This window comes from Carya illinoinensis, chromosome 2 (genome assembly GCF_018687715.1).
Source record: "Carya illinoinensis cultivar Pawnee chromosome 2, C.illinoinensisPawnee_v1, whole genome shotgun sequence".
In the NCBI taxonomy this organism is placed as follows: Eukaryota; Viridiplantae; Streptophyta; class Magnoliopsida; order Fagales; family Juglandaceae; genus Carya; species Carya illinoinensis.
Window position 1 is genome coordinate 29,491,536 of NC_056753.1, and position 18,560 is coordinate 29,510,095.

Here is an 18,560-nt window from a genome sequence, read left to right on the forward strand (position 1 = left end):
ATTTATATCATTTAAATATTTATTTTATAAAATTAAAATTTTAAAATTTATCTTTTAAATTAAATTATATTACATAAATAACATGTGGTGTATGTCTTATTATTATTATTTCAGTTCATTTTAAGACTTGTTTGATTTTGTCGCATTTGAATTAATAATATATCTTCTATATATAAAAAGTATCTATGAAACAGAATTTTATTGTTTTAACAGAAAATTTTGTTTTACCGTTAATTTTATTATTTCCGTTAAGTCGCAGTTAAGCCACCGTTTGTGGCCATTTGTGTTGTGTACTGTGAATGTAACAGATCGACTATCGTATTTGAATTGAACTTCATAACTACTGCATTTATTTCCTTCTCTGCCCCTTCATCTTCTCTATTCTTTAATTCTTCTAATCTCTTGTCTTCATCTTCGCCTCCCAATCTCCTCCACTGCTCCTTAGATGCTGCAGATTTGGACCTACTACAGCTCAACACTCCTTTCTCCAACAAAAGCCAAAGCCCAGAGAGAGAGAGAGAGAGAGAGAGTGCGAGGCTTCCGAATGTATTCCCAGGGTTTGACAAAAACCACCTCTCCACGATTGACGGCAAGTAGCTCGACAAAAACTCTGCTGATTGGATTTTGTATTGGCCTTTATTGGCGTCTTGTGTTTTGAATTTGATTGTGTTTTGGGTTTGGATTTTTGCAGTTTCTGCTGGACCTCTGTTTTGTGCATTTGGGTTTATGCATGTGGTTCAATCTGGACCTCTGTTTTATTGCCTTTGAATTTTGGATTTAGATTTAATAAGTACAAACGAGTTGGCCAAGCAGATCATAGTATGTTGTCTGGACTCTGGATTGAAGACCCACCTAATCCTTTGTTATTTTTTTCGTACCAAACCCTATTGGCTTGTTAAATTTGTTATTTTTTTTGGTTATTGAGGGCGCTAGGATTGGTTTCTCTTATTCAAGACTGGGATGGTCAATAAATTGGTAGAAGGGAAAAAATATCTTTTGATAAAAAAGAACGATGAAATCTACATGTCCATATTATGGAGTGAATTTCTAAGAGGAGTCCTTTTTTTTGGTGTTTGAATGTATCCCTGCTTTAACCTATTTGTGGGTTAATATGTTGATCAGTGTTTAATATGTCTTTGATGTAGAATTGGAAATGGAGCCTGTATCTATTTCAGTCTGCAATGCCATCTTTTGATTTTCCTGAAAAATAATTCAAGGAGCATTAATGGTATATATTCTTTTTTATTGCCAGAATTGAACATGGCTATTTTGGTATTTTAAATACTAAAACTGTGGTATTTGTAAACGAACACACAATCCGTCGGTTTCCCCCTATTCTCCCAAACTGCACCTTCCTGTTACAGAAGAATTAAATGGTAAAACTATTTGTGCTTGAATATCGTGTTTTGGGTTTGGATTTTTGCAGTTTCTGCTAGACCTCTGTTTCTTGCATTTAGGTTTATGCATGCAGTTCAGTACTCTGGCTATGGTGGAGGACTTGCTGGTTTGAATATCTGTGAGTATTTTACTTGCATTTGCTGCTTGCTTTGTAGATCTATAATGCCATTGATACTATACCAGTACATCTGTAATTGCTTGTAAAGATTACTGTGATAATTTTAATTTATGCTGCAGCATATTGAAGTTCTGGCTCCCACTCCAAAAAAGGATGAGCTCTTGCTAAAACTGGAAGCAATTAATCTAAATCCAGTTGATTAGAAAATTTAGAAAGGCACTATGCGGCCTTTGTTGCCTCGCAGGTTCCCTCAAGTGCCTGGTAACTTCTTTATTGCTTGTTGTTTCTATTAACAGAACTTTTTATGGCACCTTGTTAGGCTTATTTGACCTTAGAAATGCATTGTAATACATATATCTCATTGACAGCTGTGAAACGGTGCTAAGCTATATGCCAAATTTGGATAGCTTGTTATTATTTGACGGCAGTTGATTTTTTTGTCAAAGACATTCTGACTCTTTATAATATCATAAGCATGACAGAAAATCAAATATAACTTGATTCTATGTTGATGTTAAATTGGGTAGAACTTATTTCTGGATTCTTCTTTAGTGGCCATTTGTTTATTAATTATGAAGATACAAATTCATGTTTCTGGAATACCGTGATTTCAAGTACACATGAATAGAAAGTTTGTAGCTTTTACCCTTTTTCAAAGGATAAGGATTGAGTATTGAGTCTTCACCTCACTTTCCAATGCCATGCTTGCAGCACTATTCTATGATGGCATTGCAGTTACTTCCAAATTGGCCTTTCAAACATTCTTCACATATTTTATATAGTAATTTATTTTCCATATTTCTTTGACTATGGGTGGTTGGGCTTGGTTCAGGCTACTCGATTTGACATGATGAAGAAGAATGTCTAATTAGCATTCTATACATCTTACAGTTCAACTACTTATGCCAGTTTCGAAGGAAGTTGAGAGCATTTGACTTTCCTTTAGTACTCAAGTAGCCTCAAGATATTGAACTTTGAAATCAAAACTAATACAGTAACATCATTTATGCAGTGCTGAACAATTCTATTACATTCCAAACATCAAATAGAAATTTGGCTCAGAGTATCTTTGGCTCTTTGTTTACCCTTTTCCCTCTCTCCAATGAGTTGCTTTCTCTTTTATGCACCCAGTGTATTTGGATTGGATTGCACCTCTTCTTAAAAAGAGCAAATTATTTACATAGAAATTATATTACTACATCAATAAAGCAGTATTTCAATGATACTACTGAACTGACTTCTGTGTGGGGCAATTTTCTGGATGTGCCACATTTAACCCTTTTGGCTGAAATATTCCTTTTGACTTCTGTGTGTTTTTTTATGCATGATAATTTAGGTTCATGGTGTCAACATGCATCGAACATACTAAACCTTCTTTTTAATCTCATCAATATGAAAGGTTGTTTTTACTATCGTAGCATGTTTTTGGTGAATTTTTTTAGTGCAACTGGGTTTGAAGGAATTGGTTTATCATTGAAAACTAATGAAACATTGGTATGACAACTACTGTTGGTTGAGAAAAATTTATTTTGTAAAACAAAATAGAATTAATAAAAAAATTAGTTCTTAACAAAAAAAAAAAATTTATAAACTAACCAAACGTGCATTGCACGTTGCTTTCATCTAGTATATATATATATATATATATCAAACCATTCTTGAATGTACGTCATCTATCTTTAAGGTATTTAATAATAAAATTTATTACTCATCATCTCACGCATCATATTTATTTTTATTTTTATTTTTTGTTTTATTTTTTTTAAATTAATTGAATTCATCTACTTATGATCTATACACCACATATTTAATAAGAAAAAAAATAAAAATAAAAATAAAAAATTATATATAGCATGTGAGATAAAGATGATGAATAAAATTATCCTTTAGAAAAAGAAGAACAACCACCTGCAATTAATTTATTAAATGAAATTAGAAGCTTATTAAAGGCATTTACATGATTTGTTAGAATGAGTAGTCAACGATCAGGGAGATCAGTCCCAACTCCAAAGGGATAATATATATATATATATGAGAAATGCAAAATATACTAACAAAAAACATAGTATTTCTTACGTATTGACTTGGCAAGAGGCACAAGTATAAATTCACTCTTGAAAAGCTCTATCTCCTTTTGCCCACTCTCAGAGCACCCTCAATATATTAGTTCAAACTAAATGACCCTTTTAATGAATGTGAGATGAATTTAATTTAGATTATTCTATTCACATAAATCTCTACATTAAAATAGTTATTTTTTTATTATATAATAAAATAATATAAGATAAATTTAACTTTGACTATTCATATCAAATATCTACATTAGATTATCCATTTTAATAAGTAATTAATAATTAAAAAGTATTTAATTTTTTAATTATTAATTTAATTTAATTTATTATATTTTACTAATCTACCTATTAGACTATTATATATTAATTAGTAATCATATTCTAATTAAATTATAGGTTAAAAAATTATATTTTTTCAATTTCATTTAATGATAATAATCATAGACGTCTAATATTAATAGATCGTGTAATTTAGTTGGTGGATTTTGTTTCCTCCATAGTGCAGTATCAAAAGAACTACTACGAGGAATTATATTCTCCTTTTACAAGCCTCCACAAAAACAGAGTTATTTTTTGGGTTTCGGATAAGAAAACCAGTAGCAAAAGTAAACATAAGATCATCACTTTCAGGGTCTCTTCCCCAGCTCATTGTGCTGTTGTATTCCTTTGTTTAGGTGCTGTAAACTGCCTCTCTTTGCGCCATCTTTTCTGGGCTTCTTACAAATTTACCGAAAAAACACAAACAAGTTGCCAAGCAAGTCCTGGGATTTGCATTGGTCCATGAATAGGCAGCAATTGAGCAACTTTAAAACACCAATCCAAGAGTATATCTGGTTAGCAAGAGCACTCTGCAATCTCCAACCCCAACATGCATATAAACAATGAGCTTTAGAATACTAATAATAATAATAATAATAATAATAATAATAATAATAATACGCACAAATTAGTGAATAATAATTGCAATTTCTGATTCGAATAGTCAGGTCTTCAAGCTTGCCAATTCAATATTGAACTTGAAGAAGACATCATCTTTGGAACAAAACAAAGGCACCCGCCGAAAAGGTCAGCATCTATCAACAAGCCGCAAAAACTGAATCTCAAAATTCAACCATTCTACACAGAAGCTAAGATTAAAAAGAAGATGAAGAAGAAGAAGGTCCAATACCTGTAATTTCTGTTCGCAGACTGATACCTGCGAAGAAGCCATGCCGTTTCCGAAGAAGCCTTGCCGTTTTTCCGGAGGATTTGGGAGAAAATATTGTGAGTTTTAGGGGTAGAAAACAGAAACAAAAACTTGGGTTTTGCTTAAATACAACCCTCAATCATAAACAAAAACAGAAAATGCAACCCGACGGGAGAAAGGGGGGGTTGGGGAAGAAACAGAAACAAGCAGATCGGCGAGAGAAAGAGGGGGTTTTGGTTGTTGTCGATGAGAGTTGGAGTGCAGTGTTGCGGTGGCGTTATTTCCGACGAGGCCACCACTGGTGAGTCCTTCAGCACTTCTCTCTGGACGAAGAACGCCGAAATAGCAGTGAAAGGTTTCTGGTTTTTTGCGTGGGAACGAAGGGGAGCAGTTGATGTCGAGTAGACTCAGAAATAAGAAATAAATGATAAAGAGAAATCTTATTTGTCAGTGTCCCGAATAACTTTTTTTTTTTTTTTTTTTAACACTTAGTAATTAAGAAAGTGCTTTAAATAATATTGTGTTTTTTTTTTAATGTTTATAATGATTAAAAAAATACATAAAAAAAAAAAGAAAAAAATAAAAATATACTGTTCGTGACACTTTTTCAGATAAATTGTTTGGCATGACTCTAAATGATAAAATATATATTTGGTTTATCTACATTAACTTTTAAATTTGGAAAATCTTTTAAAAGTTACTATAACTAAAGTTTAAATAATTGGAATTTAGTCGATTCATTGTGATGATATTTTTGGATCTAATAATTAAATAGGTGATGAATTTAACATTTGGCTAATCTCTTGCTTTCATTATACATATTCTCACCATGGAAAATGCCTCTCCTCTCTCTCTCTCTCTCCCTCTAAACTATCGTCTTGAGAAAGGTAAGTAAAAGCTTCTCTGTACCTCTTTTCTCATATAGTTATTTTTCTCATTTTCTAACTTTCTCCCTAAAAAAAAGAATAAATTTTTTGCCCATTTTCCTTCGTCTCCTTCCATCTATTTTTTTTATTTTTCCATGAAGAAGCTGGACGTGGTGGTAGCAGCTCTTATGAAGAGAACCGCAAATAGGCTGAGAAACAAAAGATGGATGTCTCTGAGCAGTCCGACGATTTCCAGTCTAGAGACCCAAGTTACGGCAATCCTATTTTTTTTTTTTTTTTTTTTCAATGGCTTTTGAGATTACGATTTAGCATTTGTAGTTCGATTCAATTTCACTCTGGTTGATCAGTCCAGAGGTAAACTTTTAAAGTCTTTTTACAAATATATATTGCATGTTTTAATAAAAGAAAGAAAATTCTTGCTTTTCAAAAAGAAAATAAAAGGATTTGAATGCTTACCTACTGCAGCTACCTTCTCCACGCGTGGATTTAATGAAAGTTTTCCGATCGACGAGTCATGAGAGGCAGATGCATACTTCACCGAAATGGTACTTGGAAGATCTCTCATGGAAAGTTTTCCATTCGATGAGTCATGAGAGGCAGATTTAGGTCTTGATTGTTTCCGCGAGTAAAAATTAAAATTTTGAAAACTTTTCAAAGTTTTTGTACTGTCATAAATTTTACAAAAACAAACACACATTTTGATTTATCAGTTTTCATCTCAAAAGATCTCAAGTTTCTTCTCAGATTTTTATCTCAAAAGATCTCAAGTTTATTCTCAGGTTTTTATCTCAAGTTTTCATCTCAAAAGATTTCAAATTTCTTCTCAGGTTTTCATCTCAAGTTTTCATCTAAAAAAAATTACACCATTCGTAAATAAATAAATAAATAAAGTAGCCAAAAAAAAGACAAAATGGTTAAAAAAAAAGAAGCAGAAAAAAAAAAATTCACCATTGGTAAATAAATAAACAAAATAAGCAGAAAATAAAAACAAAAAAAAAATTTGACCAAATGGTTAATAAAAAAGGAAGCAGCAAAAAAAAATGCATCATTGATAAATAAATAAACAAATGAAGCAGTAAAAAATAAATAAAAAAAGAAGTAAAAAATAAAAATAAAAGTTGCAGCATTGGTAAATAAATAAAATATTATAAAAAGTACTACAAGTACTTATAGGTCCCATCATATTACTAACTATAACAAAGTTAAACTAATCTTATCTCATCTCTAAAAACAAACATATATTTTATCTTATCTCATCTCATCTCAACATATCTCAAAATTTTTTATCTCATCTCTAAAAATAAACACATATTTTATCTAATCTTATCTCATCTTAACATATATTAAAAAATTTTATTTTATCTCATCTCATCTTATCTCATTTGTGAAAACTAACGAGACTTTAAAAAGGCAATTTTGTGTACCTTTCTTTAGTTTATTATTTTTTTAATAATAATAACACGTCAGTACGTGATAGAAAGCATGTTTTATTTTTTATTTTTAATACAAATGGTGAGGGGTTTTGAATTCAAGACTTGATCTATTTTAAAGGTTTAAAAGTTATTCCAATCAGGCCATAAGCTTTCGACGAAAGTAATTTTTTTGTACTTACAGGTAGCAACCCTCAATATATGTCATCCGTTCGGTTCGTAGTTACGGTTCAGTTTTTTTTTTTTTTTTGAAATGAGTTACGGTTCAGTTAGTATTTAGATTTGGACAAATATACCTAAAAGAATTTCTCAATTTAAGTATGTTTTGAATAAATTATACCACTTTTTACAAAATCTTATAAAATCAGTCTTTACAAATTTGTTAAAAATCTCATAAACCTTTAAAAAAAATAAAACAAAAAACAAAATATTTGTCTATTCACTATTCTCTCTCAAATATAAATATTAACTTTTCATTTCTTTATCTCTAATAAAATAAATCGGATTAAGATAAATGAAGATAGAGATGAAATAATTTTATTCATATTAAAAGTATATGTTCTTAAAGAAAGACGAATTTTTTGAAAATATCATCATTATGAAAGGGTGAATTTTAAGATCCGTGGAATTTGGCAAAAACTAATAAATAATAACACTTAAATGGAGAAAAATATTTAAAGAGATGATTAGTGTTTTTAAAAGGAGGATAATTAATTAGCTAGTCCATAATCCCAATGTGAATGGGGCCACAAGCAAAGAGGATTTAGCCGTTTTTTCTGGGAAACTTCTTATATATATGGACGAAGGAACTCGGATAGATCGAACCAACCCAGTCGACATAAGAGTCGGAAAATGCCGTGCGATCCACGTAATACGTGTGTATGGTCAAACAAAAAAAGAAGACGCTGCAGACTTCACTTTGTAAATCACGATCCCCCTGTTTCATACTATCTGGGACAAATTCCTGCTCTTCTATATCCCAAGTTCCTGCTCTTCATTTTTCTTGTTCATTGGAGAGTTCAAACTGCTCTTCAAACTGCTCTTCATTTTCCCATTCATCCCTCACCGGACTTTTCCTTATCTCTTTTCGCACTTCCTTTTCTATCAAAGTTTCCTTTCCTTGCTTCTCCACTTTGTCAGTCGCCACAATATCCTGGTCCTCTATTTTGTTTTCCTCCACCAACTGCATTCGTAGTTCTTATCACTTCACGGTAAACCATATCATTTTTTTCCTTCCCTATTTTCCCATTTTCTCGACTGTTTTTTCCTCTTTTACAAGTTGTTTTGTTGTGTCCCTACAACTTACAACTTAAACAGAATGCCAGCAATGTCTTGAATACTACCTCCTGTTTAAAGCTAGAATCAGGTGCACCAATCCAGAATGAATCCAACTGTTGTATTGAAGCATCCATCTCTAGACAGACGTGTGCTTCGTCCGTTCTCATCGCACAACGAGTGGAGTTATCGGACAGGACGAACTTCCCGAGCGATGCCGTCATTATTTTGAGGATTGAATCGTGATAGAAATTTGGAGGGAGACCCGGGAGCATCACCTAGACTTGAACAATAGGAGTTTCCTCCTCTTCTGTAAATCCCAGCATCTAATGAAAAACTCTGTATGGAACTCCATTTATCTCACTAGCTATCGGAAAAAAGCCTTATTGAAGTCATCTTCCGATATTAAACAAACTAAAACATTACGATTTTTGCTCATGGAGGAGACGACCACATTTCCCATTAATCCCCATCTCTTCCGAATAAGCATCCTTATATCATCTAATGTAGGTCTCTGTATGAGGAATTTCAAAACAGAGAGTATTTGATGTTGAAAAAAAGCCACCCAAGTGTGAATGCAGAAATTAAAAGGCTGCTATGCACATGCACAGTCTAAAATCTCATGCTCTGCACCGTCCTATATGTTGCAAGATCAACTATAGCTGCTATAGTGCACCATTAGCCATCAATTCCGGCTGATATTTAGTAAAATATTTAATGGAAATTCTCCTATAAATAGGAGAGCTCTGATGTGTGAAAGTGTGGGCAAAAATAGAGAGAGTGAACGTGAGAAAACTTTGAGTTCTTGTAATTTCATACAAACATATTAAATTTTGACTCCAGTGGACGTAGGTAAATTGCTGAACCACTTACAAATCGTATTGTGTAATTCTTGGACAGGTTTGAGGCGTAACAATTGGTATCAAAGCTTTGGTTTGCGTTGCCAAAAATCAAGTCGATCGAAATCAACTTTTGACAACTCCAGGATGTTCCTCGTGTCAAAACGAATCCGTTTCTAATTTGGTAAACAAACAAAAATTTCTTTTAAAATCAAGAAACATATTTTCATTACTAGTCCACTACAACTGATACACATGGATCTTTTTGGACCAAATAGAGTTGTAAGTTTAGGAGAAAAATAGTATGCATTTGTTATTGTTGATGATTTTTCTAATATACTTGGGTCATCTTTCTTACTCGTAAAGATGAGACACATAATGTTTTTACCAAGTTATGCAAGAGAATTCAAAATGAAAATGGTTATATTATTTCAAGTATCTGAAGTGATAGGGGAAAAGAGTTTATTAATAAAAATATTGAAATTTTTTGTGATAAAAATGGTTTTATGCATAATTATCTACTTCTCGAAGTCCTTAACAAAATGACGTAGTAGAAAGGAAAAATAGATATATTTAAGAGATGACAAGAATAATACTCAATGAAAACAACTTACCTAGTTATTTTTTGACCGAAGTGGTAAGTATTGCATGTTATGTTATAAATAAAGTTATACTAAGGTCTAAACTAGATAAAACCCCCTATGAGATTTAGAATGAGAAAAAGTCCAACATTTGTTATTTTCATGTATTTGGATGCAAATATTTTATTTTAAATGACAGGGATAATTTAGGCAAGTTTGATGCAAAACCTAATGAATATATTTTTTTTTGGTATTCTACTAATAGTAAAACTTATAGAGTATTCAATAAAAAGATTTTAACTGTACAAGAATCTGTACATGTAGTATTTGATGAATCTAATTCTCTACTCTCCAAGAAATATGTTGATGAAGAAACATGAGGTATAAATAATACGAAAAATCTTAATTTCAACAAAGAGAACACAATAAAGAAAGTCCAACATAGAAATATCAGGAAAGATTATCAAAATTTAATACAAAATGTAACCAAACAGTGAAAGTTTGTAAAAGGTCATCCAGTGGAACAAATTCTGTGAGAACCTTCATGAGGTGTAAGAACTCGATCATCTCTTAGAAATATTTGCAATCATACTATTTTCTATCTTAGATTGAACCCAAAAATATTGATGAAATACTTCTTGATGAATCTTAGATTCTAACTATGCAAGAAGAGGTTAATCAATTTGAAAGAAATTATGTTTGGACACTTGTTCCTAAACCCAAAAAATCATACTATTATTAGAACAAAATGGAATTTTAGAAATAAAAAGATGACTCTGAAATCATTACTAGAAATAAGGCTTGACTTGTAGTCTAAGGTTTCAATCAAGAAAAATGAATCGATTATGACGAGACATATGCATTAATCACAAGATTAAAAGCTATTCGAATGCTACTTACATATGCTTGTTATAAAGATTTCAATTTTTTTTAAATGGATATTAAAAGTACTTTCTTAAATGGTTTTATAAATGAAGAGGTATATGTTGAGCAACCTCTAGGTTTTGAAAATCATATTTCTCCAAATTATGTTTCAAACTCTCAAAAGTACTATATGGACTCAAACAAGCTCTACTCCTAGAGCTTGGTACGAGAGATTCAATGGTTTCTTGATTAAAAAATATTTTTTAAGAGGAAAAATTGACACAACTCTTTTCATTAAATACAAAAATGATGATATTTTTTTTATTCAGATTTATGTTAATGATATAATATTCAGTACTACTAATGAAAATATGTGCCAAGTTTTTACTAAGATTATGCAGGAAGAATTTGAAATGAGCATGATAGGATAACTTACATTCTTTTTTGGATTGCAAATTAAGCAAACAAAAAATTGGACATTCATCAATCAGTCAAAATATATTAAGGAATTACTCAAGAAGTTTGGAATGGAAGGTGTTAAGGAAATTTGAATACCAATGAGCTCATCAACTAAACTTAATAAAAATGAAACCAGTAAACCAGTTGATTCGAAAATATATCGAGGTATGATTGGTAACTTATTATATTTGACAACCAGTAGACCAGATATTATGTTCAGTGTGTGTTTATGTGCACGTTTTCAATCATTTCCGAAAGAATTTCATTTGATTGCAGTTAAGTGCATTCTTAGATATCTTAGTGGTACAATTAACCTAGGGTTATGGTATCTTAAGCACACATATTTCGATCTAATCAGCTACACAAATACAGATTATGCTGGTTGCAAAATTGATCAAAAAATTGCTAGTGGAGCATGTCATTTCTTAGGTCATGCACTAGTTTCTTATTTTAGTAAAAAGTAAAATTTTGTTGCACTATCTACTGCTGAGGTATAATATGTTGTTGCAGGTAATTGTTGTGCTCAAGTTCTTTACATAAAGCAACAACTTGAAAATTTTAAACTCATATATAATCACATTCCAATCAAATATGATAATACAAGTGCTATAAATCTTTTAAATAACCGAATATAATATTCTAGAACTAAGTATAGTAAAATGAGATATCATTTTTTTCGAGATCATATGCAAAAAGACAATATAGTACTAGAGTTCACAAACACACACGATCAGTTAGCAGATATTTTCACAAAATCTTTACCAGAAGATAGATTATGTATGATTAGAAGAGAAAGAGATATGATGCATGTTATGAATATCTCTTAAAAGATAGACGAGAGTCAATAAAAATAGAGAGATGATTTTTATAAATACTTTTACATAAATTTGAGGCTCTTGGCCTCATATTTGATACGCTCATTCTTTTCATACAATATCATGTCATTCCTATCCATAGGAACTGGCAAGCGGAATGAAGAATCTAATAGAGATTTCAACTGTTTATTCTTCTGCCTAATAATTCTTTCCCTTGTGTGAGACTCTTGAATAATTCGTTGAAATATAACAATTTGTTCTTTAACTTTTCAACCTCATGGTTTCTGACTTATAGCCGCTGGAAAAAAGCAACAATAGAGGATGAGTACCGAGTCTCGAGAAATTATTGTATCGAAGTCTGACTTATTAACCAAATTATTATTCTTTTGCTGCAACATGGTACCAATGGCAGCTGCAGAAAGGACAGGAGGTTAAGGTGTAGAATATCTCATAAATGAATCTAGAGAAACGTTAGAAGAATGAGCTATGAAGAAAATAATTGAAAGCTTAAAACGAGAATGTTAAAAGAATGCGGATGAGTTATAGAGATGAGAATAAGATTTGATGCGAGTTGGATGAACTTTAAGACTGATTTTATATGGTATCAGATGGGTGAAAATGATTATTTTTTATAGAAACTCGGAACTCTCAATCTTGTTTGTCAACAATATCAGACAATTGTTCAAATCTCTAACCACACTTGTCGGGTCAAGGGTAGCTCTAATTTTTCAACTATCTACAGTTTCTACTAACATACCGTTTTTTTCAGCCCATTTACTTGCTACGGATCATTTTTAATGATGCCAAAAGGGGGAGAAGTTTTAGACTAGAATATTAACATTGTTTGAATTGTTAAACTTGTTATACTTTACTTGAAAAACTAACGCACATTCTCAGGGGGAGCTTAAGTATTAATACATGTTTCAGGTTTTATCAAGTATTTGTCATCATCAAAAAGGAAGAGATTGTTGAACACAAGGTTTCAAGTTTCGTGTAATTATATATCTACACATGGATTTTGATGATAACAAATGAATTCAAAGAATAAAAGAGTTTCAAACTCAAGTTGTCTACATAATGGAGTCAAGTACATAAAAGAACTAAGCATGAGCAAGAAGATAATAAGTTCGTATTAAAACTCATAAAGTAATGTTGTAAATCTTTTAAAAATCTAAAATTATGATTAAGGCTTAAAATTAATATTTTATCATAAAACATTATAATATATTTTCCACATATACATGAATATTTTGAAAATTAAATTTGAAAATTTTGAAAGATGATTGATTGTCATCTTTTACATGTGCATAACATGATTAAAAGTTTGAATTTTGAAAATATTAAAAATAATTGATTGTAATCTTTCACATGTGCATGCTTTATTTGAATATTTTCAAAAGTAATTGATATTCTTTTTTACTTATCTAAAAAGTAGATGGTTTTGTTTGCAAGTTTTGAAAATGCGAAAGATGATTGATTGTCATCTTTCACATGTGCATACTTTATTTGAATATTTTTAAAAGTGATTGATACTCTTTTTTATTTATGCAAAAGATAGATGATTTTGTTTGAAAATTTTGAAAAGTAAATAGTACTCCTTTTGTCATATGCGAAAAGTAAAAAAATTAAGTTTGAAATTTTTGAAAAGTGAATGATGTTGTCTTTGACAAATGAAAAATAAGAAATTTTAATTTTAATTTTTTAAAAAAGTGAATGATGTTGTCTTTGACTTGTGAATCTATTTAAAATTTGAATATGAAGTCTTATATGCCTATAAATAGATTATTTAAGAGTTTCACATTTACAACAGCAAGAGCATATGATATTTATTCAAAGTTTTCATTCTCTATTCTCTAAGCATTAAGCCTTAATCCTTGTTCATTTTAAGAGAGATATAATTTGCGCTATATTGTTCTTATTTCACTTATTGATAAGTATTTTTTGATAACCTACTAATTATCAGCTCTTGTATCAGTAAAAAGGTGTGTATAACCCTTATGCGTGTAAAAAGTGATGTAAAAAGTGTTCTACACAGGAAATAGTTGAATCACCACGTGTAAGGTGATTGCAAGTGTAGAGCGTATTCTACACGGATCCTTTGTAGCGGTGTTATTCAAAGGTGTAATAAGTTTCTATCTCCACCTGAAGGTGGTTGAATAGTGAATTTGGAGATCCTCAAGGGGTAGCTTGAGGTGAGGACATAGGTAGTGGGGCCGAACCTTATTAACATACTGAGTTTGATTTTTCCTTACTCTTAGTCTTTATATTTATTATTATTTCATATTTTGTTTATATTTTATATTGTATATTTGATTTATAATTGTTAATTTTTAAATATAACCCAATTCATCCATCTCTTATGTTAGTCATCTGGACAACATCTCCCTCGCCCTATTGCTCATTGTGTACATGATACTGATGTGTTCTATGATCATATGGCTTGATTGGAAGCATATTTTTAGTAAGCACACACATTTACCATAAATTTGAGAGTTATGGTGGAAAACTTACATTGAATAATGAGCAAATGAAGAGACTCATGTTAGATGTTGAGATAGAGATTAGACTAAGATCTGTATGGTATATTGGTGTTAGATATATGTTCTTTCTTTGGAAAGAGAACTCCACCATAACATATATTTCATTCTATATATGCTTTTGCGATCAACAGTAGAGGTGAGTGAATGAATTCCTGCTTCCTCGTCTTGTGAGTCCACTAGGTCATAATTGATTATCTTAATTTATTTATACTCTTAGGAGACTTTTGATTATGTCACAAAGTTAAGGTTTTAGTGTATGCTACTATGACATGTCGCTTATGACCATGAATAATGCAATTTAAAGAGACATTGTTAGGAAAGTAATTAGACTGAAACTGAATGACATGAGAGCAAAGGAAAGACTATTTGATAACACATCAATATTGTGTTTGTACTCACTGCCGGTAAGTTATGTTGTTTCTTGTAAGTTGCAACATAGCTATGAGTACATCATGTTTTACGAAAATTAAATATTGCTTTAAGTCATTCGGACTCGAGATGGATTAGAGATGCTTAGTCTGATGTGACCAAATGACTCAGGGCATAACGAGACACTTTTAGAGATGTTGCTATGCCGGTCTTTCTCTTAAAGAGATTTGGTATAGTGCTCTCATTTTTCTTTTACAGGTCATGTACTCGATTGTCGCATAACTTATTTGTTGGTATGAACAAGATTAAAAACATATCAAGAAATGCAGATCTGAAGTCTTGCCCACTATGTGGGTGGGGAAGATGCAATAAAGGGGCACATATAGTGGACATCATTTGCCCTTTTCTTGGGGGTTGTGAAGTTAATAGCCACTTCATAAGCTTTGATGGCTGACTCTTACTAGCCAGCTAGATGATACACTAATAGCAAAAAATAGAAAATCTCTCTCTCAAAAGAGTTCTCTTTGGTTCCGGCATTTAGGTTGTGGAAAATGTGGGTATTGCTCTGGTATATTACCACGTAATACACTCTACCTTCGTTAAGAGGATTTCAAATGAACAACGACGACGACGGAGAATCTGTAGAGCAACCGTACTAGATTTATAATTTGCCAACGAGGTAATATCGTTTTAGCTACATACTCTGTTGATATAGTATTTCTAACATGAGTATAAAAGGTTACTAACCAACATGTGAAATTATCTCTTACTCCAAAAATTTAAGTTGATGAGAAAAGATAGATTTAATAATTTATATTTTGTGATCAACACAACACAAAAGAGTTTTTATAACATTAATTCTACCGTTAAATTTAAAAATGAAACACTATATGACTGAGTAGAAAAAACTCCAATTATTCCGGAGTTACAAAGTTTGAAAGAAAATTAGAAGTTGACGGACAGCCTTGGCTTTGCAGACAGAATAATAAGAATTTGACCACCAAGTATTTGGGGCATGCAATTACATCATAAGTTTTCCGCGTCATAAACCTCCCGACACTTGCATGAAGGGAAAATTTCAAAAAAATTGGTCAGAAAGCCTTTCCCGACGGAAGCTCCCTAGTAAAGGCAACGAAATCATGCGATCTATATATTTTTCAATTTGAAGAGTTTCATACCGTCTGAGACGACGACTTGTTGGTGCACTGCTACAAACATGCATGCTATCCACATAATTTAAAGTAAAATGATAATATGTCTATCAAATATGCTTACTCATATATAATTCTTTATTTTTAATTTCTTAATTGCTAAGAGAGTGAGTATTAGTGAATTTATATTTTTTATTTTTTTCTTAATGATTAAAGATATTTTAAAAATGATTAAAGAAAATGAGCATAAATAAAAAATTTATTTGTATTAGTGCACTCATTTAGTAGTCACTCTAACATTATCTTAATTTAAATTGTAATATTTTAATTATAATATTTAAATTTTAAATTAAATTATATTACGGAAATAGTACGTATATTGTATGGTAAAAATTTTACAATAGAAAAATAACTTTCGTTTTTTTTTTCTTTTGCCACAATTAATCCCACAGAACGTTCGTGGAATTAGCTGGTGCATAGAAAAGTCGTACGTTCTACCCAAATATAAAACTAAAAGCATTTACAACGGCCTTTGACCATTGTCAAGAGAAGAGGTCAAAATTGATGAGGACAACTTCGAACTGAGAAATATTAAAAATAAATGGATAAGGATAACGACTGAACACGTACCTACCGGGAAATATAATTCGTTTTCTGCGTACTTTCGGAATTCCCACTTGATCATCCCACAGCTGATTTCTCACAGTAGTTGTCGGAGTTGATGAAAATAATTAAGGAGCCGTCATCGTGCCTTTAAATCCACGCATGTTTGAAGTTTCCACTTAATTCCACAAACCGACCATGCAAAATTAATTTAAGCTGATCTTGCATGTCGACGGCATTTATTTCATCAAGAGTAATAACTGTAGTAGTGGAATATACAAAAACTACATAATTATTTTAATAAAAAGTATAGTTTATAATTAAAAAATTAATTTTTTTTAATGTAGATTTTGTATTAATTCCTTTTTTTCAAAAAGATTATACAATATTTAAACAATCACGATTATAAATATTATTTCTTTATCAATTACATATATCACTAGTCAAGGAGTTTTTTTTTTTAAAAAATAATTTTATTTGAATTCCTCATGCTTTAGATGGTGTGTAGCGTAAAGTGTAACTTTCTTAAGTGATATCGAGTTTGGCTTACATTAAGTTAAACATTTATTAGATGGATCGTATTGATCAAGAAAATGCTTGTCTGCCCGAAGGTGGAGACCGAACAGTGCGTTTGTCTTTTTAATGAATAGACAGAATTGAAAGATTGGTAAAAAAAAAAAAGTTGATTTTATTTTTTACTTAAAACATTATTGTCAATTCATTTTCAAACAAGATGTATTTAGTTAAATTTAAACAATATGTAAGCTAAATCATGTACTTCCTTATGATCCTGGACACATGCATCTACTGCAACCATTAATCAAGGCTGGTATCCACTAAACAAATTGAAAAATGGGAGAGAAACTTTGGGACTACTGCTTTTTATATGAGCTAATTTCAACTATCTAATGCATATTAATTTAAAAAAAAAAATTACGTAGATTAATTTATTTGACATTCAAGGGTTTGAATTCAAGAAATAAATATATAAAGGATCAGTTGTGTGCATGATTCTTCAAATTATTCCTATACAACCACTGGTGATTAATTTATTAAAGGAAAGAAGCTACGGACAACAAACCATTCCTTCAAACAAACAAGCTTGCTTTCCATGCAATACGCAGATCATGATCATTAATTAGGAAACTTCGCGGATGTTCCAAAGATATAGCATCATATATATATATATATATACCCTTGGAGCTCTTCTTGTGCTCATCGCTTGCATCAGTGCCCTTGATATTTTGGTTCAAAGCTAGGGCAAGAAGTCATTCCAGGATAACAGTCCGATCTCCTCCTAAAAACCCGTCTCAACGGTTAGATTTCCGTCTTTATGTTTGTACAAAAGGGGCTACAAAATAATAAATAGTGAGAAAAACATTTACTTTAAAACGCGTTATAATATTATTTTTTTAAGACAATATTCATCTTATTAATAACAGTATGCATACGAGTTACAAGTAAATTTATCTTTAAGATATAATAAAACTTAGAACAAGTCTATTTATCTAACTGTATTATACATACACGAAATTAAACCCCGAATACCTTCAGATTTTGTTATTCAAATAAGAGATTAGAAATATGTTCTTGAATGAACAAATTCTAATAACAAGTTTTAAAAAAATGAAGACTTTTAAAAGAGAGTGAATTTCGAAATTAATTTATGAGATTCTATAATTCGGTGTTAGTTCAATTCGTAGGTCAATGGATCTATTTATAGAAATCAAAAAGATGTGAATGAAAAGTTATTCATTTTTCTGTAATCTAATCCAAATAGATATATTTATTGTACCTATTATCCGGTGACACAAAGGTTGGACCCATTTCATAATTCTATGTTACTTCAATTCGTAGGTCAATGAGTTTATTTATAGAAATCTATGAATGAAAAGTTATTTATTATTTTATAATCTAATCCGAATAGATATATTTATTGTACTTGTTATCCGGTGACAAGTACAATAAATGTT

The 18,560-nt window shown here is 30.9% G+C and overlaps 1 long non-coding RNA gene across 3 annotated transcripts; it reads left to right on the forward strand.

Annotated features, from left to right (window-relative positions):
- The first annotated feature begins 301 nt into the window (after positions 1 to 301).
- On the forward strand, positions 302 to 2,741 carry LOC122300748. Of its 3 annotated transcripts, none has more exons than XR_006240073.1 (3): positions 302 to 1,228; positions 1,427 to 1,516; positions 1,636 to 2,049. It is a non-coding gene; the product is annotated as an uncharacterized LOC122300748 (long non-coding RNA). The 3 variants fall into 3 exon arrangements; XR_006240072.1 differs by lacking the exon at positions 302 to 1,228 and adding an exon at positions 2,349 to 2,741 and having other exon boundaries at positions 1,247 to 1,516; positions 1,636 to 1,777; XR_006240071.1 differs by lacking the exon at positions 302 to 1,228 and having other exon boundaries at positions 1,238 to 1,516.
- Positions 2,742 to 18,560: the final 15,819 nt, after the last annotated feature.